Genomic DNA, 26,813 nt, shown 5'->3' on the forward strand with positions numbered 1-26,813 from the left:
TATTTGGCCAGTTGGCATATTCTTGAATACTTTGTCTGCTCTTGGCTTTCATTACATGGCTTTTCCCTAATTCTGTACCTGCTTCTTTGATTATCAATATTCTTTATTGGCTCTACTTCCTTTTCCCATCCCAAAGTATGGAAATAGTACAAGACTTTTTGGCTATTCACCTATTCATAGGATCATAAGCTTAGAGCTTGAAGGTATATTAGAGATCACCAAATTCAGCCCATTCATTTTCTAGATAAGGTAACTGTGGAACAGAGATATTAAATAATAATTATCATGTTATTAACAATTAGCAGTGTTCATTGTTAATTGATGCCACATAGGCATCAAATGACAGACCTAAGATTCAAATCCTGGTCCTTCACTTTAATCCTGACCCCTTTTCATTGGGATATGCTAATCTTCTTATTCTTTCTCTATTTTTTACTTTTGTGATCTCATTCACTCACATACCTTAAATTTTCACCTCTACATATACCTTTCCAATATCTGTCTCCAGCGATGGCCACTCATCTGAGTTTAAATCCTACAGTTGCTGCTGAACATTTCAATTGACATGTAACCCACTAACACTTCAGACTCAATATGCTCAGAATAAAGTTCCTTATCTTACACTCCTCCACAAAACAAACAAAAACCATACCTCTTTTTCTCCAACTTCTCTCTTTCTGTTGAAATCGTCATACTATAAAGCTACCCAAGCTTGAAATTTCAAACTCTCTCTGTCTCTTCTATCCCTCTAAGGCTCACATGCAATCATTTATCAAGTAAAGTTTTCCTATATATACAAAGGACTAAGTATTTACCTTTCAGGACATACACAGAAAGAGTAGATTTTGCTGTAGTGACATGCGAAGGGTATGTGTTGTTTGTCTTTCTATCACAATCAAGTAATTATTATATTTGCTAAGCATACAGGCTCTGAGCAAAGAAGGTAAAGGTGAAAAAATACCTCCAAGTTCTTTAAGTTATTGAGGATACTAGATAAACACTAAGAAAAAGAAAGAAACTATACCACATCTAAATAAAAGCGAACAGCAAAACAGAAGAGATGAAAAGGAAGAGAAAAGAGAAAAATGGAAAAGAAAAAAGCATCTTAAGGGCAAACGGGAATCTTGGCCTATGTCAAAGGCTGAAGGGCAGAAAGTTGTTTCAACTGAAGACAGGAAAGAAGGATAAATGAACACGTAGGGTATGTGGTTCTTCCCATAGACCATCAAGGAAGGAAATAACCGCTATCACTTTAAGAAGTAATCTAAAGAATCCAAAGAGGGTGTAAAGGAAAATGTCATTTAATAGAGGTAGTTTGGAACTCCCTGCTGATATTAATAATGGAGAAGTCTGTTTTCTTCCCTGGAAATATATTATGAATGTTACAGAGGACCTCCCAAGACTTGTCAAATCTGGTACTTCACTTGGATACACATAATACTCATGAGAAAGTATCTGAAAAGAAATATTGTCTGGGCAGGACACTGGAGACCTTAAGGAAGAGGGAATATTTTTGTTGTTATTACTGATAATAGATATGACAAAATGAACATATGGAAAGTGAATAGCTGATTAACAAGATGCTTTCTCAGTATAGGATTTGGAGTTTTGGATCATTGTTTAAAATAAAGAAAATCTCTTGACCAAGAATAGAGCACAAGGAACAACACAGAATTTAAACAGTGAAATGCCCTAGGCTCTTACTGCACTAATTGAAAGCACTTTAAGCTAAAAAACAAAGAAAAGAGAAAATTGCATATGTACCACTGCCAAAGTTGGTGCCATCAAAAATAGTTACAGTGCGGCATGAATAACAGCAAAAGATTTCCAGTAATCCACAGGAGTAAAGTTCAAGAAAAGAATAAACAAAAAATCCACCTGCCTATACACAAATAGATGAAGTATGAATGTCTATATATAAATGGAAGATAGATGGATGAGAAACCAGAAGAACTAGGAATTCTAAAGGAGGGAAGGAGATTTGACCTCTTAAGAAACACTGAGACTAGATGGGACAGTACTCATAATGAGAATATGACTCTGGAAGGCTATACTTTATTCAAAAGAAACTAACATGAATTCAGATTAAATTTGTTTGCATGGATCCAGTGGGCAGAACTGAGAACAATAGTTAGAAGTTGGAAAGAGGAAGATTTCAGTGTTGTTAGAAAAATAAAAATTTAAAAATAAGACAAGAAAAACTTCCATATAGTTAGAAAGATTGAGAATCAGTTGTTTCCACCTCATTAAAGGTCTTCAAGCAAAGTCAAGATGACATATTTGAGAGGCAGAGGGTTGGAGTAAATAGAATGCTGAACACAAAGTCAGGAAAACCTGGGTTCAAATCCCTTCCTAGATACTTGTTAATTGTTTGAACCAAATTGGGCAAATCACTTAACTTCTCTCTGCCTCAGTTTTCTCATCTCTATAATGGGAATAAAAATACAACTACTACACAGGGTTATTCATGAGGTTTAAACAAGATAACGTATGAAAAGTGTATTCTATTTGTTATCATTATTGTATTCCTCAACATTCATTTATTAGTATCATTTTCAGGAATCAAATTCTGTCTCTGATACTAGTTGTGTCTGGGAAATTTGCTTAACCTCTCTGAGTTTCAGTTTCTTCATCTATAAAATGAGGATGCCTGAAGAAATGCCTTCTGTTGATGTGTAAAATCTGTGATCTTAAGTTCTGTGATCCAATGAATGGAAAGGGATGTTGTACAAGTCGTTATTGTTCAGGTGTGGCCTTCAAGAGCCCCAAACCAAACCAAACATAAGGAAACTAAGAGACAAAGAAATTAAATGAATATTCAAAGTCACATAATCATTCACATACAGTAGGTTCTACATAAATATTCAATAAATTAAATCCAGGGGGGAAATCTCAAAAGAAATTACCACAATACAGTATGGTCCATGGTGCAGTTTAATAGCAACCATGTTGGCCTTTTAGTCAAGAGAGAGCTAGATTCAGATTCCAGTTCTGATTGTTAGGAGATGTTTTGCTTTGGACAAACTATTGAACGTATCTGAGCCTCTTTTCTTATTTCTCAAATGTAAATAATAACAAATAACTATAGTACCTGTCTCATGGGGTTGTCATAAGGATTATACAAGATAATATAGATATATAAATCACTTTTCAAACCTCAAAATTTTACACGTGTCAATTATTATTATCATTAAGGGGCAACATAGTTTAGTGAAACAAGCTGCCTGGGCATTGGTGGAGATTGCCATGTTTCCTCTTGAAAAACCTATATCATGGGTGACAGTCCTCAAATCTGCCCTTGTTGTACCTGATGACTGAGCCTCAAGCCTCCCAGTGGGATCAATTAGAAGACGATTTTTCAGAGGCTAAGCTGTAAAAAGTTAAGAACATTGAAGTCTTGAAGTGGCTTCTGCTGAGTTCCATTTGCAGTGTTGTCTCAATAACTTTGCCTGGATTTATTTGGCCTTCTGGCAGTATCTACTATATGAGGAGATAAGATGGATAGTACCTTGATAAATAAGGTTCAGGGCAGTCAAGACTGGCTTCAGTCTTTCTAAATTCTGTTCATATGTGAATCAAAGGGAAAATCACTCAATTATGACACTGTTTCAGTATGGTTACTAAATGAATCTGACCTCTGGTAGTTAACTACTGAATATAGGAACCTTAATTCTATCTTAACCTTCTTAACCCCATTGTCAGACTCTTGCAGTTGAGTGTTTGACAAGACCCAAAGACAGAAATGTGGCTGATAAGAGTGAAATTCAGGAGGAAATGATCAGTTGTTTTTGTTGTTTAGAATTTTCAATGCTTTCACTTCTAAATATATTCCTCTCCTCTCCTCTCCTCTCCCCAGAATTATATCCCTTGTAACAAATATTTTTTTAAAAAGAGAACAAAAATATTCAGAAAAAATCATAAACTGTCTCTGACAGTTTATTCAACATTCCATAATAATTACTTCCCCCACCTCTGCTTACAAAGAAAAAAGTGTATGAAATAAATCAGGTTCAACTCAGGAGAGGCATAGAAGGGCTGATTATTAATAGCTAATAGTTACAACTCCGTGGTTAGAGTTATAAGGAAAATTCCCTAGATTCATCATTTGTGTGGTTTTTTTTATCACTTGATCATGATGCCTTCCCCTTTGATTCAGGAGGCTCTCCCTGGAGAAGCATCCCATAGGAAACTTACTTTCCCAATTTAGAATATCCATGAATTAGGCTTTGGCAGCAACAGTGACAGTCCTTGAATTTACCTGCAAAATTTTTAAAGATGGTCGATTAGTTCCTGACTCAAGGGATCTGTTTGAACATTAGTAATACTTTACAATGATATTCCACTTTAAGATTTACAAGATGCTCCAGACATAAACTTTCTGATCTGAGCTGCACAGTTACAACATAAGATGGTATATGCATCATCCTGAATTTATGGGTAAGAAAACTAAGGCTCAGTAAAGTTATGATTTGTATAATATTACCCAGCTAGTATCAGAATTGAGACTTGAATGGAGGCTTTCAGTATCAGTACTGGTCTCTTTTTGTTTACAGTAGGAAGGAAATGCAGATTACAGACACAAATTTGTTTTTATTAAGAAGTTAGGTATAGTTTGGGAGGAATTTTTTTTTATTATATCAGATAGTACAAAAGCTTTATATCTGATATTTATTGAGATCAATGTGACTCAAAATAAAGCATCATTGCTTCTACCAAAATAATTTTACTGGTGCAGCATATACTCTGGTGGCACTATCCCAAATTCTCTTTTGCCCTAAGAAGCTGGGTCCCTAAAATGTGACCACATCTCCCTTTAGGGTTCTAGAGGCAACCTTAATGAATTTCGGATTGTCTTTCCTAGTATTGTATCTAATAAGCCCCCACTGCTGTATTTCCATCCATAATTATTAGGGATATCATTTAGTCAATTTCACTTATTTAGCTTTTAGAAATGGTATTACAATTCATAAAAAAAAGAAAATTCTCCCTTACAATCTGTTATGCATTCTCCCACGAATACCTATAGAGTTCAGGGGAAAGTGTACTCAAGCTAAGAAAAACTCATGAATGGCAATGGGGTAACATAGCTCTTGGAAGACCTTTTTATCCTTTCTTGGCGTGCTCCAAATTTTCTCATAAGCATTGTATAACTTTTGACCCATGGAGTCTATAAGCTAGCTTTCAACTGTGAAGTTTCTACTTTAAGTCAGATATAGTGTTAAGTGTTGGGGATACAAAAAGAGGGAAAAGACAGTCTCTGCCCTCAAGAAGCTTACAAATTAATGGAAGAGACAATACAAATAAATACAAACATGGTATATGCAGGATAAATAGGAAATAAATAAAACAGTGAGAGCACTTGAATTAAGAAGGGTTCTTATAGAAGGTGGGATTTTAGTTAGGACTTAAAGGAAGCCAGGGAGGTCAGTAGTTATAGCAAAGGAGGGAGAACATTCTAGGCATGAGGGATAGCCCAATAAAATGCCTGCAGCTAAGATATGGAGTGTCTTGTTCAAAACAGCCCAGAGACTAGCGTCATTAGATCAAAGAGTATATGTTGAGGAGTAAGAAGCAAGTAGGTTGGCAAGATAGGAGGGCCCTAGGTTATAAATGGCTTTGAATAGCAAACAGGTGAAGTGAATAGAATGCCAGACTTGGGGAAGACTCATCTTCCTGTGTTTAAATCTGATCTCACACAATTTCCTAGCTATATGATCCTGGGCAAATCACTTAACCTGTTTGTCTCAGTTTCCTTATCTGTAAGAATGAGTTGGAGAAGGAAATAGCAAAACTCTCCAATATCATTGCCAAGAAAACCCCATACGGGGTCGTGAAGAGTAGGACAAGACTGAAAATGTCTGAAGGCAACAGTATTCCAAATAGAGCACTTTATACTTGCTCCTGAAGGCAATAGGAAGCCAAAGAAGGTGGGGCATCTATTGTAGAAAGCCTTTTTGAGTTTAGTTCCAAAGAATAGAAAATATAGAAGATGATAGAAGAGATGGAAGTATCAAGTAAGTTTTTTTTGTTTTGTTTTGTTTTTCAGAATGGGATGGTAGCATTTGTAGGCAGTAGGAAATGAACCAGAAAAAGGAGAGAGATCAAAGTGAAAGAGTGAAAGACATAAGGGCCAGTCTGTTGGAAAACATAAGATAGGATTGAGATCACTTACACTAGTAAAATTAGCATTAGTAAGGAGTAAGGCTACTTCATGTGAGAGAGGGGTGAAAGAGGAGAAAATGGAAAAGGGCACTCAAGTAATAGAAGGGAGGAAGGGGGAGGAGAGGGAGTTCATGGTGAATGGTCTCAATTTTTTTCTGTAAAATATTAAGCAACTTTTTCTGTCAAAACAGCCAGGGCAGGAGAAGCCAGGGAAAGTTTGAGAGGGGATGAAAAAATTTAGAATGGAGAGCATGATAGTGATTGAGGAGGGAAGTATATTGGATTACCTAGCAGCAGTGACAACCCACTTGAGGTTATGTAATATAAATTTATAATGTACCCAGTCAGAACAGTTATGTGATTTTCTCAACCTTTGTTCAACAGAGAGAACTGAAGAGGTGAGGGATTAGAGGATATGATGCACCTAAAAAGTAGGGTTTTGTAGGTGATGGGAAAGAGATGGATGAAAAGTCAATAGCTTATGGTCAGATAAAGTGCTTGTTTCATAATTCTTGAACATGGAAGTGGTATATTTGTGAATGATGACAAGATTAAGGCTATGACAATTAAGGGTATGTCTGGCTAATGCGAGGTTGGAGGAGTAGCACATGGTAGGTAAGTTGAGAAACAGAATGGCTAGGGTATTTGAGGGAGAATCAATATGCATTTTGGAATCCCCTATAAGAGGGCAGGAGTTGGGGAGGAGAGAAAAATGATCATCTAGTCTGTTTTTTGATCTCCAAACAGACACTGCCAATAGTTGTTGCCACCATGCAAAGATACCTGGGGTGGGGGTAGTGAAAAGTCCAACATTTTCCTGATGCATCTAAGCTTTAATGATATTCTTCCAGTCAAAGGGGAGGGAGGAAGGAAACTGGGGCTCAAAGCTGGGACACTCTCCTCTTCCTCCTGCCTCCTCTAGCTATTCTTTCACAGGAACTTAGCCGGGAATTTTACCTCCTAAGGTACTGGGTACTGAACTAATCTGACACTTCATAGAAGAACCACAGATTATAACCAAGTTCCTCAAATAATTGGAATAGATATCCAGGAAATATTACATTCATTGTTTTTCACATTTAGTTTAAAATATTTTATTGGATGACTGAGACTTCCTTTCTTTAATATACTAAAGAATCTGGGAGTAGCATCTCATGATTCCTTTAAAGAGGTGACATAACTGATCTACTACATCAATGGTTTCCCTTCTTACCCTTGGAATCCAGACCAGGTGATTTTTAAGGTCAAGTGCAGCTTTGTCTGTGATTCAATACTTCTGTCAATCATACCAATTTGCAAGAGTAGAGATTAGGCTCTCCTTATGCCTTCTCCATTGCATAGGCATTAAAAACCTTGAAGCTAATAGTAGAGTCATCTTGTTTATGTTCCAAAAATAACAACTAACATTTATGCTGTTGGTTATCTTTTTTTTATATTTCTTTCTTTGTTGTTATTTAATTTATTTTTAGTTTTTAACATTTACTTCCACAAGATTTTGAGTTCCAAATTTTATCCCCATCTCTCCTCTTCCCTCACCTTATGTTTTCATATAGGGGAAAATAGATTTCTATACCCCATTGCCTGTATGTCTTATTTTCCAGTTACAAGTAAAAATAATTTCTAATATTTCTTTTTAAAACTCTCTCCTTCACTCTCCACCTCCCCACTCACCCTCATTGAGAAGGCAAGCAAATTGATATAGGTTATACATGTGTAGTTATGCAAAACAATTCCATAATAGTCATGTAAAAGACTAACTGTATTTCCATCCATCCTATCCCACCTGCCATTTATTCTGTTTTCTTCTTTGACCCTGTCCTTCCTCAAAAATGTTTGCTACTCACTATTCCCTTCCCCAATCTGCCTTCCCTTCTATCATCCCTGCTTCTCTCCTTCCTTCCTACTGTAGAGTAAGATAGATTTCCATACCCAATTGATTTTGCATGTTATTTCCTCCTTAAACCAAATCCTCTGAAAGTAAAGTTCACTCATGTCCTCTCAACTCCCCCTTCTTCCCCTCCAATGTAAAAGCTTTTGCTTGCTTCTTTTATGTGAGATAATTTATCTCATTCTATCTCTTCATTTGTCCTTCTCTCAGTATATTCCTCTCTCAAACTTTAATTTTAATTTTTAGATATCATGCCTTCATATTCAACTCACCTTGGCTTTCAGGTAGTCCAGTAATTTTAAAATTATCTCTCCTAGATGTATTTCCAGGTCAATTGTTTTTCCAGTGAAATATTTCATATTGTCTTGTATTTTTTTTTCATTCTTTTGATTCCTCTTTATAATGTCCTGATTTGTAATATAATCATTAGCTTCCATTTTCTCCATTATGATTAAGAAGTTATTTTCTTTGGTGAGCTTTTGGACTTCCTTTTCCATTTGGTCAATTCTGCTTTGTAAGGCTTTCTTCTCTTTATTGGTTGTTTTAGACCTCTTTTGCCATTTGGGTTAGTCTATTTTTTAAGGTGTTACTTTCTTCGGTATTTTTATGGGTCCCTTTTAGCAAGCTGTTGACTCATTTTTCATGATTTTCTTGAATCACTCTCATTTCTCTACCCAATTTTCACTCTACTTCTTTTACAAGATTTTCAATATCCTTTTTTGAGCTCTTTCATGGCCTGAGGCCAATTCATATTTTTCTTGGAGGTTTTACATGTAAGAACTTTTACGTTGTTGTCTTCTTCTGGTTGTGTGTTTTGATCTTCTTTGTTACCAAAGTAAGGTTCTATAGTCTGAGGTGTTTTTGTTTTTAATTTTTACACAGCTTGCTCATTTTCCCAGTCATTTATTTGACTTTTTAACTCTTTATTAAGGTAGGACTCTGCTTTCAGTGTAGAGGATGCATTGCCCCAAGCTTCAGAGTTTTGTGCAACTGTTTTCAGAGATACTTCCAGGGTCCTATAAATTTTCAGCTTTTCCAGGGTGGAAAAGAGAAGTGTTTACTCTTCTCATGTCCTATGTTTGGGTCTGTGAGTGGTCACAAGTACTCTTTTCTGCCCTGGAACTGTGAGGAGGATTCCATCTCCACCACAGTCACAAACTCTGACATCCCAAGGCTCCTCCTCACCCCAGGGCTGCCACCCAGCACTGCGTCCCAGATCTAAGCAGGGCAAAGTAAGAGAATCCTGCCTCAGCACCAGGAAAGAATTTCTTGTAATCACCCTGTGATCAGCCTCTGGATCCTCACACCATCTGTGGGCCAAGAACTTTGAAAGCAGCTTCCACTACTGCTATAGCCACCACCACCAGCTGCCCTCAGATTGGGGTCAGACCTGTCCTCTCTTACCCAGGTCCCAACAGACCTTTCCCACTGACATTCTTAGTTATCTTTGGTGTTTGTGTGTTAAAAAGTCTGGAAACCACCACAGCTGCCAGTGATTCAGATCCCTGAGTCCTGCTCCAAGTTTGAGGGGGCCCAGTCTGTGACAGTGTGGTCAATGTTGGTCTGCACTCCTCTCCCAGTCTAGTACAGCAGACCTTTTCTGTCAACCTTCCAAGTTGTGTTGGGCTGGAAATTTGTTTTACTCCATCATATTATAGGTTCTGCTGCTCTATAATTTGTTTAGAGTTATTTTACAGGTATTTGGAGGGGTTTAGGGGAGAGATCAAGCAAGTTCGTCCTTTTACTCTGCCATCTTAGCTCCTCTCCTCTCCCCCCCCCCCCAACATTATCTATCCTTGGTTTTCCAAAAATACCAATGACCTCATGATGTAATGGGCCTGTGGTTACTCTCAACCTGATTTAGTTTGCCTACAAAGTTTTACTGGCATATGGCTTAAGCTCCTGCTACAGCTTCTAAGAGTCACAAGTAAGAGTTGGGTGATTGATGGACACCAGAGGTGGATGAGGAGCCCTGAAAAGGACTCAGCAAGTTCTTACACCAGAGGTGCTCATCTTCCCTGAGTACCCCATATACCCCAAGATTTGAGTAATATTCTGTTGCTTTAAAGGATCTTACACCTCAACAACTCTGTGTTTCAGGTAGTGTAAACTATTAGCTTGGTTCAGGTGAAGAGAAAATTGAAGACAAAATAGATATTGTGGCTCATTCAGCATCTCACAGCTAGCAGATGGTAAAGACAGTTTTTTTTTTGTTTTGTTTTACTTCATCTTCTTTCTTTCTTATTAGTGTTTCTTCTCTGTTAGTCTGCTTTCACAGATGTGTTAGACAGTAAGCTTTCAGTCCATGCCTCCTGAAGAAAAGAACGGAAAAGAGGTAGGGAGAAGAATTTATAAATCAGGAAACAGAAAAGGAGTATGAGCATTGAGCTGCTTAAAAAGAGAGGCAGAACATGGCCAGTTTGGAAGTTGAAAGAGTCTAAATACCTGAGCAAAAGCCAGGTTTTGGAGCTCTCTGTGAACTAGAGATCAAGGGGCATTATTACTTAGAGCTGGTGGGCTGAACAGAAGGCTGTTTGACTTGAATTGGAGAGTAGGCCTTGGAGAAACCAGACCGGAAGAAAAGAAAACAAAATAAAACAACTTTGCTCTCTAAATGTCCAATGGAGCTATGAGAAGTGCCATAGCTTTGCGTGGCAACAGAATCAGAGAGGAATAAGGATGAGAATAAGATTTCTTAGTAACAATAACAAAAACACATTTCTATTGGCACTCTTTTAGGAGGGTAATGTGAATTGAAAGAAGAATCAAAATTATTCAACCCCCTTTATATTTTTTTCTTTCAAATTCAGACATCTAGTCTTTTAAACATCTGTGTGACCTGAACCTGCTCAGAATATCTCATTCAGCTTTACATTTATCATAATGACCTTAAATGAGCAGACATAGAGTTTGGATTGTATTCAATAGACATTAGGGAGCCTTTACAGCAATTTATAGGGTGTCTAGCAATTAATCCCTACACTATGGTGGGTCAGTAAGTGTTGAGCCATTTCTTGCGGCAACTAAACCCTTATTAATCTTTGAGACTGAGGAATTGTGTATGTAATATGAACCCATCTAGAAATAAAATTCTTATGCATGCAAACACATATAGATTATGTACTAGAACTTACAACAAACACATATTATACTGTCAGCTCTACATACCTGTCTCAACAGAAAAGCCACTAATAAAAATGAATAATTTGCACATACAAATTTACCTCTCCCCTAATATTTAGCCTGGGCATCTCTCTAGGTTACCTGTTAGTTCTAAAACTAGCACCAATTACTGATCCTGCCATTGCTAGTCATGTCAATTGCCCAAGAGCAGTTCTGCTCAGCCTGACAACCAGAAACAGAGACAATGCTTAAAAGAAGGGAATTTTGGTTACAGCCTGAAACACGGGAAAGTCAATGTATTTTATAGCCAGAGGACCCAAGTTCAAGACCCATGTAACCCTGAGAAAAACACCACAGCTCTGAGTCTCATTTTCCTCAACTATAAAATTAAGGGGCTGGAGGAAAGAACATCTATGGTCCTTTTCAATATTAAATCTCTGATGCCAAGACCCTAACTATGTAATGAAAAGAACTGGAATACATGCAATTTGTTTGTAATTTGTAGGGAACAGTGGGTAAAGTTTTTAAAAGGCTCTTTGAGGAACAGAGACTTTGATTTAATTCTAACATAGATTGTCTTTATACATATGAGGGATTATTCCAATTAATTTGACAAAACAAAACCTAAAACAGTGCCCGACACATACTAGGCACTTAATACATGTTGGTTAATTTTTTTTACTAATCCACATGCCCTCTTCTTTCCTTGAGCAAATAACACCAGAGTGAATGAACAATGTACAAAAAGAGAACAAGTTATGCATGGCATTAATGTTTCCAAGAACAGTTCAGAGCTTGTCTGTCACAGATTTATATTATTTCAAATTGCTTAGCTGGATCAGGACTCAAGATAAGATTCAGTGAATAGATTATGATAAGAGAACAAGCTCTGGAAACATCTTTAAGTCTTGTCTCAAATCAAAGAAAGAAAAAACCTCTGGTTTGCTTTGTTTTCCTCCTCTTGTCTACAATGTAAAAGAATATGTCTCTGAGCTGTTTTTTTTTTTTTTTTCTAATGGTCATATTTTAAATCAACACTTGTCAGTGTCCCATCCCTACACTATGTAATGAAGGATGATGAAAGCCTCTATTTACATTGGGTATTTTAATTGTACAAACATGAATTATCTTGAAGAAAATGTCTTTTAACTGCTGTCTTGGATAATTTAATTAATATCCAATGAAGCTACTTCTATCCAGAAATGATGTTCTCGCCAGATATAGTTAGAAGGCTTCTTTTACTTAAATATCTATTGCGATCACCTCTGAATAAGTCCTTGAACAAAGAGATCGCTGTTGTCTATTTCTCTTGGAAATGTAAACTAAAAGTTTACCTATCACCTTCTTTTATCAAGCCATTTCCTTTACTGGAAAAACCAGCTGTCCGTGGGACTGAGACAGATAAAGGGTTATTTATTCTAATACAAATCATAGAAGATTTCCTGCTCTGATGAAAGTTTCATTTTAATGAGAAATGACATCACCTTTTAAATCATACCTGTGCACTCATTGTGCCCTTCTGTTGCTGTTAGCAGTAATATAACCAGAGTTGCTTTCGGGTAATCACAGGTACATGAAGATATCTAATGATTAATGCCTTAAAATATCAGTGCTGTCCAGACAAGAATGTGTGATAACACCATTGCAGCTGTCTGGGTATATCCAGTGAATATTATAAAGGGTGGTATTTTGACTTAAGTATTAGAAGAGTTAGGACACTTTTTTGTTCTAGTCCCAAAATTTAATCTTACCAAATGTCACTTGAATAATCCATGGGATGCCATAGATGTTCCTAAATGTTTTGATGGGAAATAATCTTTCAAATAAAATGGAATTAACAAATAGTGGGTAAGGTCTTCTTCTAGGTACTTACAGTTCTATTTAACTGTGAACTGACTGAGTTTCCTTAGGAGAAGTCACTTATATAGTCATCTAAAAACTAATCAATACAGAACTAGAATTGAAATCATAGAATTACAGTTCTTAGACTAGAAAGGACCTGAGATTATATTGTTCAACATCCTTATTTTAGAGATGAGGCACCCAAGTTTGAGGGAGCCTAAGTGAGTTGCCCATTTCACATAGGTAATACACATTAGAGGTGAGATATGAACCCAAGTTTTCTGGCTCCAGAGCCAGGCTATTTGATCTAGGTCAAAATTCCACCTCAAGATACTTGTTAGTCATGAGAGCCAAAGTGAGCTAATTAAGCTTCCTGGGCTTGAGTTCATGTACAGCTGTAAAATAATCCCCTCACAGGGTTGTTGTCAGGATCAAACAAGTTACTCTGCTAGGCAGAATGGTACAGAGAAAATAGTGATGGGTTTGGAGCCTGTAATGATAATTTAAATGAGAAGATCTTTCCCATTCACTAATAGGCCAATGTGACCTGCCTGAGTCACATGTGTCTAAGTCATATGGAATAGGAAAGGGTGGAGCAGGAAGGGTGGAAGAGGAAAAGATGGAGCTAGAACAGAGCTGAAAGAAAATTTGGTTCATGAGAACAGTCAGGGCTAGGAAGGATGCAGGCAAGCAGGCAGCTGGCTAGTGTGAGTGAAAGAGCTTGTTTGTGATTTGTTTAATGGAGCTGGTTTGTGGGAAGCCTAGTAGGGGAAGGCTTGGGGATGGTGTTGCCTGTTGCTGTCTGCATTGTTATTGTGTATAGATTTTTGTTGCTGTGATGGGTTTGGCTTTCTGGTGTTTGAATAAATGTTTTGGTTCTGTTTTCCATGTGGAGAGTCTGTTGTACTTTGTGATTCAGAATTGCACGAGGATATTCATGGCTGCCAAGCTACAGAATCAGAAGACATGATTTGCCAAGTAAGAATTATTTGCATCCCAGTGGGAAAGTCACTTAATCACTTTGTGCTTCAGTTTCCCCATTTTTAAAAATGAAGGCATTGAACTACATGACCCATGAGGTCCTATGCATTTCTGAATATATCTCATATATTTTGAAACTTTAAAGCAACATATGCATAGGAGCTATATTAATTAGAAAAGAAAAATATATAGGCCACATTCTCCCAGTTCATAAAACAATAAATGTAAAGGGATAGGGCATTGGGAGGGTGATAGTATGATGGAGGATAGACAAAGTTAATTTGGGAAAGCATCCTGGATAAGCAATTTGAGCTCTGATTTAAAGAACAAGATTGGTCTTATTTAATGCTACTGTTACCATCACTAATCCAGCAAGTATACTTGAATTAGACTTTAAAAGAATTTTCTTTTCTATCAGATCATGTGTCTTGTCTGTTGCTTTAGTGTTGGGGATGGAAGCTCAATTCCATGTGGACAGTCTCGGGTGGGTAAAGGTGGGAACTTCTAAATCTTAGCGTTCTCATGAGGCCCCCCATGAAATACCAGGGAATCGAGGAGTGAGACCGAGCTATCTCGTGTATTTCCGCCTCTTCCCATGAGAAACGTGATGGGAGAGAGCTCTCCCCGCCCTCGAGATTGGCCCGGGTCTGGGCACACCTATTGTTATCTAACAGGCACAGTATTCAGGTGCAAACTACGCGGCTGGAGAGCTTAAGTAGGGTCAGGAAAGCCCGAAGGCGCTCTTAGCGCGGAGGGGCCCTGACAGGACAGAAGGCTCCGTTTTTTCCTCTCTTCGCTCTCCCCTCTCCCTCTCTCCCCACTTATACTTCCACTTCTGCTTTCATTCTCTTACCGTAAGATCTTTGCCTCCTTGGGAGATTTCTCTCTCCCTCCTAAGGAAGAGCTCCGCCTGCACATGTAACCAGGACCCTGAATAAAGCCTAACCCTTGTTCGACTCCGGAAAGTCTCTTCTCTCATACGTTTATCTGGTTTGGCCAACCGAAGACCTGGGACAGGTAAGGTAAGACTCGGGTAGCCCTCAGGCCTCTAGGCCTGGCACTTTAGAAAATATGGCCATTTTGAGTAGGACTGACAAGGCAAGAGTAACATGGTTTTAGAGTAAGCAAGAGAAGGAATGCAGGAGGGAAATTAGGTGAAGGCTGAAGTTTAGGAAAACAGAGAGAGTCAAGAGGTAAAGCAGAGCTAGTTAGTATAGTGATTGGTCCCAATTAACTCCCTCAGAAACTTATAATTGATTAGCCAGTAAATGGGGTCCACCAATATAGTTTCTGGTGACACTGAGTGATAGACTTGGAAAAGTGATTTTAGACTGTAATATCTTGAAAAGTTGGAGAGATAAAAATTCTGAGGGCTTGGAGATGACTAATTATTGTGTATCCAAAAACTCATATGTAGATAAAGAATTCTGGTGAAGAAGATAAATATGAATAGCAATTAAAAGACATTTGAATGATAAGTCAAGTAAAAGTTTAGAGTAAAAGACCAAAAGCAGTCATAGGAGAAAAGGATTTCAAAAGACAAGACTTTAGTCCAGATGATTCTTTAAACACTTAACTGAATGTGGCTGGCTGGGACCCATGTAACAAAACAAGCACAACAATAAAAAGAGAAAGCTCTTCACACTTCTCAATATATTGCAGGAAGATCTCTTCTTCTATGCAAGGGCGGAAAAAAGCTTGATTATAATGATTTGCAGAGGGCAGCAGAGAGCAGAAGTTCAATAAAGCATCATTGTTGATATCCAACTGATGACAATAGAGAGAAAAATAATCCCCAGAAGACATGAAAAATTACCATCATCAGGCAACAGTGATTCTGTTCAGTTAGAAGCATGAGATACCTTAGTCAATTCTGTTGTCTAAACATATATGCTCCCCACTCATATATTTTGCTGTAGATGTTCCATGAGCACATAGGTCCCTAAGTGTGGCCTCTTCCACGTTAATTTTCTAGCTACTCTTGTTTCCTCAATGTATTGCTTCAATTCCTGATGGTGTGGTAGCTTGTGGTAGAGAGTACCCTAATCTATGTGAGAAATCTTTCTTGTCATATATTTTGTAATGGTGTATGTTTAAATGTCTTTTGCTTTGAGCTATATTCTACTAGTCATCTAGTCAAAGTGAACCTTGTCATGAACTCTGGCTTTAGAATAATCTACAAAATATCTTAAACCTGGAACAGTAAATACTTAAAGACATTTCATTTCTCTGAGCTAAATATCCCCAGTTCCTTCCATTGTTGCCTATTTAGAATGTTTTCCAGGCCACTCACCATCCTAGTTACCTTCCTCTGAACCTCCCCAGTTTGTCAATATTCTTCATAGATGACCCTTACGAAAATTACTTTAAACTTAATACTCCAAACAGAATCAGCAAGAAGCAAAATAAATTTTGACTACAACCTTTTAGACAATATTCTTATAGATGGAGAATGCCCATCACATCGAAATTTAGTGTGTAAGAATCCAAAGGACCCTACAGGTAATCTTATTACATTACATTACAATCTAATTATATATTCATATTACAGTTAAGGAAAGTGAAAGTCCAAAAGTCAGGTCACTTATCCAAACTCACTTAGCTAGTTAGTGAAATAGTTTGGACTGGAGCCAAGCTTCTTCTTTTTTTTTTTTTTTAAATTAAATTTATTTATTTAACTTTTAACATTCATTTTCACAAAATTTTGGGTTTGGAGCCAAGCTTCTTAACTCCACAATTAATGATATTTCCACAATACCATTCAACATTGACCTGTAGTCTTCTCAAAGATTATTATGATTTTTTTGGTTTGTTTACTTTTGGCTAATTTAAGGCTTAATATTCCACTAAGTGATATGAAAGGCAATTCTTAAAACGTATGAGCAACAGAATAGAAGTTCTGGTAGGTCTTCTGGAAAAGGCTCATTACTATCTCCTGTAGGATTATGGATTTCTATCATAATACTCAAAAACCATACACTTAGTCAGGGTGAACTTGTACACTGCTTTGGTAAATGAAGTACCCATAAAGGAAAAAAAAAAAGAAAATCACAGATATTTATGGTACTAAAGTAATGTTTAGGGCAATTTGGATGTGGTAGTTGTATTACCCATAGAGATGGGGATGTGGAGGTGACCATATTGAAATTTACAAGGCAATGTCATAGAGTTTACTTTGTCTAAAACACTGAAATATTAGGAAAAGGATGGGTTCTTAACAGAAAACTATTCCATAATCATTGTAATTACAAATTTCTCTGTAACATAGTAGTTTCTTTTGAGTGTTAGAGCTAAAAGGGAAAGAAAGCAGAATTTCATAACCACAGTGTTTACATTTCAATTGGAAAGATTTGACCAGTCAAGGAGAACTAGAAATTTTGCATGAGAAGGGTATGACTTAGGTGGGATACCCATTAACTAAAGATTCCAAGCACCCAATAGTCAGGATTTGAGACTTGCCAGAGTCAGCATTCTGAGATTCACCTTCCTCTGTGACTAAAATCCCAAAGGTTTTTGTTTTGTTTCATTTTTTTAAATATCAGATGTTGGGGGAGGGAAGAAAGACAAGGAGGAGGCAGAAAAATAAGCAGAATTTTACAAGAGTTGGTAGACCAGTCAGTTTAGTAATTAAAAAGGAGATTTGGGCCCTTGACCAAAAAGATAGACAGAAATAGTGAGACAGGAGAAATAAAGAGGGCCCTCATTTGCTTATCTATGCAAGCATTTTTAAAGTGTTAAGCACTGCCAGTAAAGAAAAAGTGAATCCCTTCCCCATCACCCACCTCTCCCCCCAAAATGGGAAGGAAGGTAATTTTTAAGATACCTAACTCACAAATTCCTAGATGTACGATAGAAGTGATTTATTAACCAAAAGAAATATATCATCTAAAACATATTTCTGAAATGATAGGGGATTATGGTGTGATAATGCTCTTTTTAATCAACAATTGACAATAACACCAGCTCACCCAATGCTATTCTGCTCTAAGGAGCTGGGTCCTGGGGGAGTTCCAGGCTCACCTTGGGGATTTGTACATCTCTTTTCTCCAAAGAATTGCTGCATAAGGACTGTGCTATCTATGATTCTCAAAGGCTTAGTAGCTTTCTCTCTATCCCTCATATCTTCTTCTCTTGAAGGGCCAATACTTCTTCATTTTCAAGGGGCATATGGATTTGTGGATTTAACCAACCAGAAAGGAGTCCTTCTCCAGTCTTAAGCAACTAGAAGAGATCGGGATAGGTCTTCTAGTGGAGGACAAGGCACTTGAGTCAAGCCTTTAAGGAAGGTAAAGATTCTGACAAGTGGGAGTAAGAATGGAGATTATTCCCGGCATAGGGGATATCTGTGCAAAGACATGACAATGAGAGATGGTCAACCATGCATGAGATATATCAGGTCATCCAGACTGACTAGATAGAAAAACACATGAAGAGGAGAAATAGGGAATGCTTGGGAAAATTATCTATAACCAAAGAGAGAAGTTCTTTAAGAATCAAACAGCAAAAGGTAGAATTTTTCCCCTAAATGTATAGGAAAATACCAGATATTACTTCTGAATAGGGAAATGATACTGTCAAAAATTTATCTTAAAAATATTATTTTGACAGTTGTGTGGAAGACAAATTGAAAAAACAGAGACTTACAAAGAGGAGACTAGTTGCTACTGTAATAACATAGAGGAGAGATGATCAGTGACTGAATTAGGGTGTTTGTTGTGGAAGGAGGGAAAAAAGAGCAAGTTTGAGTGATCTTACAATGGTAGAATCCATATGACTTGTCAACTGATTGGGAACTGAGGGCAATTAGGAACTGAAGTTCATGAATCTACCTGACCAGAAGGCTTCTGGTGGCTTCCATAGAAATAGACAAATTAGGAAGAGGGATGGATTTTTGAGGAAAGAAAATGAGCCTTTTATTCATATGCTTATGGAAATAGAAAAATGCATAATAGAACACTATGCATGCCACCAGTTTTAGTCTGATTTACAAACTCAGTAGTGAAAACAAATGGATTTTTTTTTGGTTTCTAAGGGCACACTTCCTAAGAAGAGACCAAGAAATATCAGCCGTGTAGCACTTATAGTATTTCCTGCTTCAGACTAGGGCAGCTAGGCAGCACAGTGGATAGTGTCAGAGCCTGAAGTCAGAAAGACTCATCTTCCTTAGTTCAAATCTGGCTTTAACCTCTTACTAGTTGAGTGACTCTGGACAAGTCACTTAGTTTATAAATATGTAAAATGAAGTGGAGAAGGAAATTGCAGACTACTCCAATGGTTTTGCCAAGAAAATCATAAATGGAGTCATGGAAAATTGGACATAACTGAAAAAGTATTGAACAAAAACAACCCCTCAGACTGGTTAGAGAGAATCAGTTTCTAGTCCTAGAGAAGGGGAGGGGAGTAAATAATTAGCTATTAGAAGACCATGCAAAGGTAAACTTGAATAATTTCAGGTAGTTAAAATTAGGATTTTCTTAGTGAGGAGTAAAGTGCTCTTTATTAGTAATTTTGTGACTTTAAACCCTAAAGCTTGCTGGTCTTTGGCTTTGGGGGATCTTTTTTTAAAAAATGTTTGGTCTCCCTTTGTAATTTTTTTTTAATGTTTTAATTTTTCTTTTTAATGGCCAGTCTCTCTATTTCTTGCTATCCTCTTTGTGTATTGCTCTGACTAGAGTTAGTGAAGAATACGTTCCTCTGGATGATCCACATTCTAAGGAAATAAGTAAATGCAAAATAATTTGAGAAGTGATAGAGTTCTAAAAACTCAGAGAGAAAAAAAAAGACTTCTTAGGGGACTCAGTAACTGAGCTAAACTTTTAAGGAAGGCAAGGGATTGTCAGAGGTGATGAGGAGGAACTGCATTCCAGGCATGGGAGATAGTTTACACAAAGAAATATAAGGAGATGAAATTCAAGTTCAGAGGGGAATTAATACTTCACATTGCATCTTCTTCTCATCTGACTGCTACTCAGTAAAGCTATCTGGTGATGAGTGTTTTCATCTAGGCTGAAATATTATATCATTTGATCTTCACAACAACTCCGTGAAGTAGGTGCTATTATTATCCCCATTTTACAGATGAAGAAACTGAGGCAAACTGAGATAGAGAAGAAGGATTCCCAGATAACACCAAGGTTGCTAGAAAACTTCATTGAAGGTGATGCCTGAAACAGAAAAGGGAAAATTCGGATTATTTCAAAAAGTGAGATGAGCCTCGAGAAGAGATAGGTTATATATTTAGTGGGAATTTTTTTCATTTATGAATTAGAATAAAGAATCATGGAAGTCTCTTCTCACAAATTTTGTAATTCTAGAATATGGGCAAGTTGGGGGAGCTAATGAATTCCATTTAGAAGATGTTGAGTAAGATATGCCTAAAGGACATCTAGGTGAGGAGGTATAGTAGGTATTTGTGATGTAAGACCAGGATCCTCAGTGTAGGCAATTTTATTGCCCCAATTGACTAACATTTATTAAATACATATTATATACCAAGCACTGTTATACCACTATTTATTTACTTAAATTATTGTGACTTTATTTTACATTTTCCTTTAACAATGATAATTGGTTGTGAACTGGCATAAATCTTGTTTCATCACTGCTTGCTTTCTTTATATACCATTGTTACTTGATAAAAATTCTCTCATTAAAAAAAAAACTAATAATGTCATCTTCCTTCAAAAACTATGAATATCCTACCAGTTTTGAAACAGTGTCAGAAGTCTTGATGTCGTGGTGTCAGCATGGTGTCAGCAAAAGAACAGAACTTGGAATTGGAAGACTTGAATGTGACTCTCTGGTCTCTTACTAGCTGCATGATCTAGGGGAATTTACTCTTCAGACATGTTTTCTCATCTTCCGAGCAATCTCAAAAGCCTCTTCCAGCCCTATCATGCGATGCTATGATTCTATGAAGGACAATTGAGAAGTGATCAGGGAACTAGGCCTTGAGAGTGACCACTCCCCAAAGTGCTATTTAGAGATAAACCTAGTATTTGGAGCATAAAATACTGAAACTTTTTGAGTAGTTATTTAAGCTCTAAATGGGAAAAAATAAATATGACTGTGGCATTCAGATTGAGAGAAAGATACAATAAAATATTTCCAAATTGACTGATGTATTTATTCAATTAACCTTGCACTCTTTTAAGATCCAAAGGCAACTCTAAATTTCTTTGATCATTTGGCATAAAATGAATGTGTACAAAGATTTTAAACCTTTGCTCTAGTAACATAATCATGACTTTTCACTGGGCTCTATCAACTGTTAGATAGGCCTGTACATCTTCATTGATATTTCATTTATTTAATTTCAAGAAAAAAGTGAAAGATGAAAAGGCGATTATGGTAAACTATCTTCTGAAGAAGGCCAGAAATCTATAGTTTGCCTGAGAGAGGGAAGGCAAATTTAGGAGATAGCAAAATAACATTAGCTTAACATGGTGGTTAGGAAACATGTAGCAGTCAATCATTTCATCTATTAGCTTCATTTTACAAATTAAGACACTGTAGAGGCAGAGCAAGGTTAAGTGACTTGCCCAGGGTCTCACAGTGAATAAGTGTTTTGTCTGGATTTTAATTCAGGTCTTCCTGACTCCAAGCCTAGTACTTTTATCTATTGTTCCATCTAGCTGCTTATAACTCCAGATCCAGTATCCTTTCCACTGTACCATATTATTTCCGCTTGATATATTACCTGAAAGATAGCATACCTTTCTTTTGTTCACATATCATTAATTTATAGATATTAGGAGACTAGAGGAAGGAAAATCACTTTTAAATGTGTAGAACGATGGAAGATTTCAAAGAAAGGGAAGTACACAAAAAAGGCAGAAGTTCTTTTGTCATGTTGAACTTAAAAGCATCTCTAAAGCAACTCTACCCACCTTCTCTTTTTCTTTTCAGGGTAGCGCTATCCTTCAAGTCACCCAGGTTCACAAGGGGAGCCCTAAATGGAGTCACCATCCACCATAATTAATGTCTTCTTCTCCTGATCAGTACTGAATAGCCTTTTCTTGTGGCATATAAGGAAGTTCTTTTGCTAACTTCCTCATCTTTCCTATATACCTCAAATCTACTTTATATTTCCCCAGTTTGTCTTCTCTCTGCACCTCAGAGGATGATATAAATCTCCTCTTTGCTAAGGTTATCTTTTATACTCCTGCCTTGATACCTCCTTCTCTGCACCTTTTTATGCCTTTCTAAGACCTTGCTACTACGTTAAGCATTGCCTCTCTTTCTCATTTTCGATTTTTACCTCTCTACTGGTTCTCCCGAAGCCAAAAACGTTTTCAAATCTCCATTCTACCAACTGTTGTCTATTGCCTCAAGCTGTCATCATCATATTATTCTCTTTTAATGAAAATTTCTAGAAAAAAAAGTAGTGTGGATTTGCCTCCTCCTTTTTTTTCCCTCACCAACAACTCAACTTCCAAGCCCTGGCAATGTAATTTATATTCCCATCCATCAATTCTATTGCCCACTGTTTCCAGGTTTGTCTACCCAGATCCAACTATCCTGCATCCTTCATTATGGGCTCTCTGATCCTGCACATTATGTCAGTCATCGTGGGGGATGGCAAAAATTGTTTTGGTTAGTTTGATTGTGATGTTGACTGGACATTTCCTAAAGCATATCTCAGGGAATTTAGTCAATTTTTATCATGTGTTATTGGAATCCAAGTAGGATTTTCCCCCTTTTCTATAAATAATTGGCTGATTAACTAAATGAAGAGAAGTATTTGAGAAGATATGTTGATTGAAGCTTAAAAAAAATAAAGCAATTTGATTGACCAAATCAGTGAATGTCTTGCCATTCCTCAGATGGTATGGTATTCTGTTCATTTTGGCTACTCTTTTTTCCACATAATGTCTTGAATATTTATGTAGGTCAGTAAAAGAACCCAAATTAATCTTAATTAAAACTCTTATGAACCTCAATGGCTAGAAAAGTGATGACACACTGGAAAGAAAATAGAGAAGCTAGAGAGAGTCCTCTTTTGGATGTGTTGAGTTACGGTCCCTACCGGGCCTCCTCTTCCTCACATGCTGCCTTTTCCTTGTAGCTTTCCACACATTTCAAAGTGTTTTCTCTTCCACTAATTTTCTTAGATGAGTTTATATGGCTCTTACCTTTGCCTTTCTTCTCTTCTGACTTGTTTTTCTTTTTATTAGTGTTTATATTACAGCCTTCCTTTTGCATTACAAGTATCTTGAGGGCACTGACTTCTGTTTTTTCATCTTTCTATTGCTAGTACCTGGCAGATAGGGTAGACAGAGGAATTAGGCCAGTGATTTCATTGGTGTCACAAACTTCTTAGTAAGGAAACTCCCTCTACCAGTGCAAGTCAGTCTTGGAGAGTTGCCTGAAATTGTTATTGTTCAGTTGCTTTTTAGTCATGTTCAGCTCTTTGTGATCCCATTTGGGTTTTCTTGGCAAAAATGCCGAAATAGCTTTTCATTTTCTTCTCCAACTCATTTTACAGATGGGGAAACTAAGTGATTTGCCCAGGATCACACAACTAGTAAGTTTTTGAGACCAGATTGGAACTCAGTAAGATGAGTCTTCCTGGCTTCAGTCTGGGGCTCTCTCGACTCTACCACATAGCTGCCCTCTTGCCTGAAGTATTGAGAAGTTAAATAATTTTCCTAGTAGTGTCATGTAACCACCCATGTCTTCTCAGCTCGAAGACCAGCTTGGTTTCTATTATGGCACAATGGTTCTCTTAGCAGATGCTTAATTGTACTTTTTAAGTACATATGATACTGTATAATACATATGATATTTATTATGTATATAGAAGATGATGGATAAATATATATTCAGTTAAGACCTCTCAAAATTACAAAAAAAACCCCACTACCAACTTGTAATTTTTTTAAAAAGCAAATGATAGGTTTTAGAGCTAGATAGGACCATCTGAATTATATAATCTAACTCCTTCATTTTACAGATGAGTTTTAGAGAGATGAAAGGACTTGTTCAAGGTCACATAATTAGGAAAGTTAGAGAGCCAGGATTCATTTGTACTGATTCCAAATCTTGCATTCTTTCTACTGTATCCTTCAGTTTTGCTTTAACAAAAAGGATTCCTCAAACTGAATCCAAGTCATATTTGTTGAAGTTCCAAAACTATTTAATGAGATTTAAATATTCATGGAGGAGAAATTCTCATTTACTTTGACACTTTGTCTAACTACTGTTGGATGTTACGTGAAATGACGAAGACAAGGACCTTCCCACTGAGCATTAATAATGGAAATGCCAATTTGAACTGTGCTAGCCTCATCAGCTTTCCTCCAGATTACTTAAGCTATTTCTTAGCTCTACTGCCAGGCAGACCACTGGAGACAATATGAAAATAACTTCTCTCTCTCTTCATTTGTCTGTGAAATACTTAAACCCATGCTATCATTTAGCTCTCTTCTAAGTAATTAGATGTCTTATGACTACAGTGTCCTCATAAAAGCTTCTACTTAATAACTTGAAAATTGAGTTTACTGGCAATTATGCAGCCACAGTAGTCAGAGCCAGGATTATCTTCTTGGATCATTTAATAAAATTATCACTTTATCATTTTTAAAAGTATTATAAGGCAAAGTCATCATTTCCAGCCAATCAGAAGATTCTATCCCATGGGGTATAATGACCTGTTACACAAGAACTGTGATGTAGCTCAATGAAAGAATCTGGTGCTGGGAATGAGAAAGTTGATCATGATTACATAAAATGAATGAGACTTTTGCCTAGCTGAAATTCTTGACAGTAATTCTTTCATCTATTAAACAGGAGTGCAATGTAGTCAATAGGGAATTGTACTTGAAATCAGAGACCTTAGAAGAATCCTCATTCCTCTGCTAAATAGGTATTTGACCATAGGTTAGTCAGTTAACTTCTTTGTACCATTTTTCTCAACAGTAAAATAATTAAAAGGAATCCAAGAGTTTAGAAGAAATATTAGAGGACATATAACCCAGCTTATAGCTTAAAAATAATCCCCATTTCACACCTGAAATATCATTATCTTGCCTTCATTGGAGATGTTCCATTGGGGGATGTGAGGAGAAATTTAATACCTGGCATTCCACTTTATAAATAACTTTAATTATTAGAAGGTTATTCTTTATATCAAGCTTAAATCTGCTCCCTTGTTACTTTTTTTAATTGCTCCTAATTTTGCCCTCTGCAACCAAGCAGAACAAGTCTAACTTCTGATAAAAAAAAAAAAAACATTTGAAGGCAGCTATCATGTTCCAAGTATTCTTTTCTTCAGGATACGCATCTCCCCTCCTTATGTGACAAAACCTCAAGAGTATAATATAGTGATAGAGTGCTGGGCTAATGCCACCTTAGATACTTATTACTTGTGTGACTTTAGACAAGTCACTGTCTTTCAGTTTCCTCATCTATAAATTGAAATAATAATTCTAATAATACGTACCTTAAAGAGCTTTTGTGAGGCACATATGAAGTAATGTGTACATATTGTGCATTTATGGTGCTACTTCCTCCCATGTACCATCCTGCCTATTCTAGGCTGACTCACTCAACTCAATCTCCCATCACACTGATAATTTCGAGTTTCTGGAGAATAATTGGAAACATCAACTGATAGCTACATTCATATTCCCAGGGTTCTAGAACCTTCTATGGGTAGATGCATTCCCTCTGTTCACTACTATAACTCTTAAGATTTCATAGGTGTGATTCCCTTTTACATAAAGCTAGTCTCTCAAAGTAATGACACCACTAGATTGTAATCATCTACTTAATAATAAGGTAAAATAAGGTACCTTTAAAATAAGTTAAAATCAATATTAACCAATATATCATCGCAGTAACTCAGTATTAGCATGCAGGATTGAATGCTGGGTCTAGATTCAGGAAGATGAGTCTTCCTGAGTTCAAATCTAGCCTCAGATGCTTATTAGTTGTATGATCCTGGACAAGTCACTAAACTCTGTTTGTCTCAGTTTCTTCATCTGTAAAATGGTCTGAAGAAAGAAATGGAAAATCACTACTGTGTCTTTGCCAAGAAAACCTTAACTGGAGTCATGAAGAGTTGGACAAAAAGTAATGAACAACAACTCAATATAAAATGTTCACCAGAATATCTGACCCATGATCAGATAAAACGTAAACCTACAAGCCTGGGTCACACTCACACCAATGCTTTTAGTATCTGTGGGAGAGAATCAGAATACCTGTGGAGAAACTATGCAGATGAATGCATATCTGGTGCACATGAATGAGGTAAATCCATGTGCTGGGGGGTTATAAATCTTTTTTTCATCTATAGTCAAACAGATGAAGCATTGTCCAGCTCTTTTAATTCATAGACAACCTAAAAAAAGCATTGAGAAAATGTTATCCTACTGTATTTCCTAATGGTTTTCTTGAAGTCAAAGGCAAGTCTCATCAAGCAAGCTATCTCTAGGCAATGTACTTGAACTCAACCAACCATTCACTCACCAGAATTCTCCATCAGTCAATCAACTGTCAACCAGCTCACCCAACAGCAAATCAGCTTCAAAGTCTATATTTCACTCTTATTTTTTTTTTTTTTGCTTCCTCCTTTCCAACCATAAGGGAAAACAAAAAACAGATAAGGACCCAGTGAGAGGCTTCATCTCACTGTTGATGCTGCTAGAGGGCAATTCAACTCTCTTCCAATGAGCTTTTTAATCTTTCCATCAGGAACTAGTAGTTAAAGCCATCTCATAATCTGAACTCTCATCCTAGTGATTTCTTCACTTAACTCCCCTAAAGTTATTTTTTTTGTGTTGTTCTTGTTTTTCCTTTCCTCCTCCCCAAT

Source organism: Notamacropus eugenii, chromosome 5, assembly GCF_028372415.1.
Source record: "Notamacropus eugenii isolate mMacEug1 chromosome 5, mMacEug1.pri_v2, whole genome shotgun sequence".
NCBI classification, from domain to species: Eukaryota; Metazoa; Chordata; class Mammalia; order Diprotodontia; family Macropodidae; genus Notamacropus; species Notamacropus eugenii.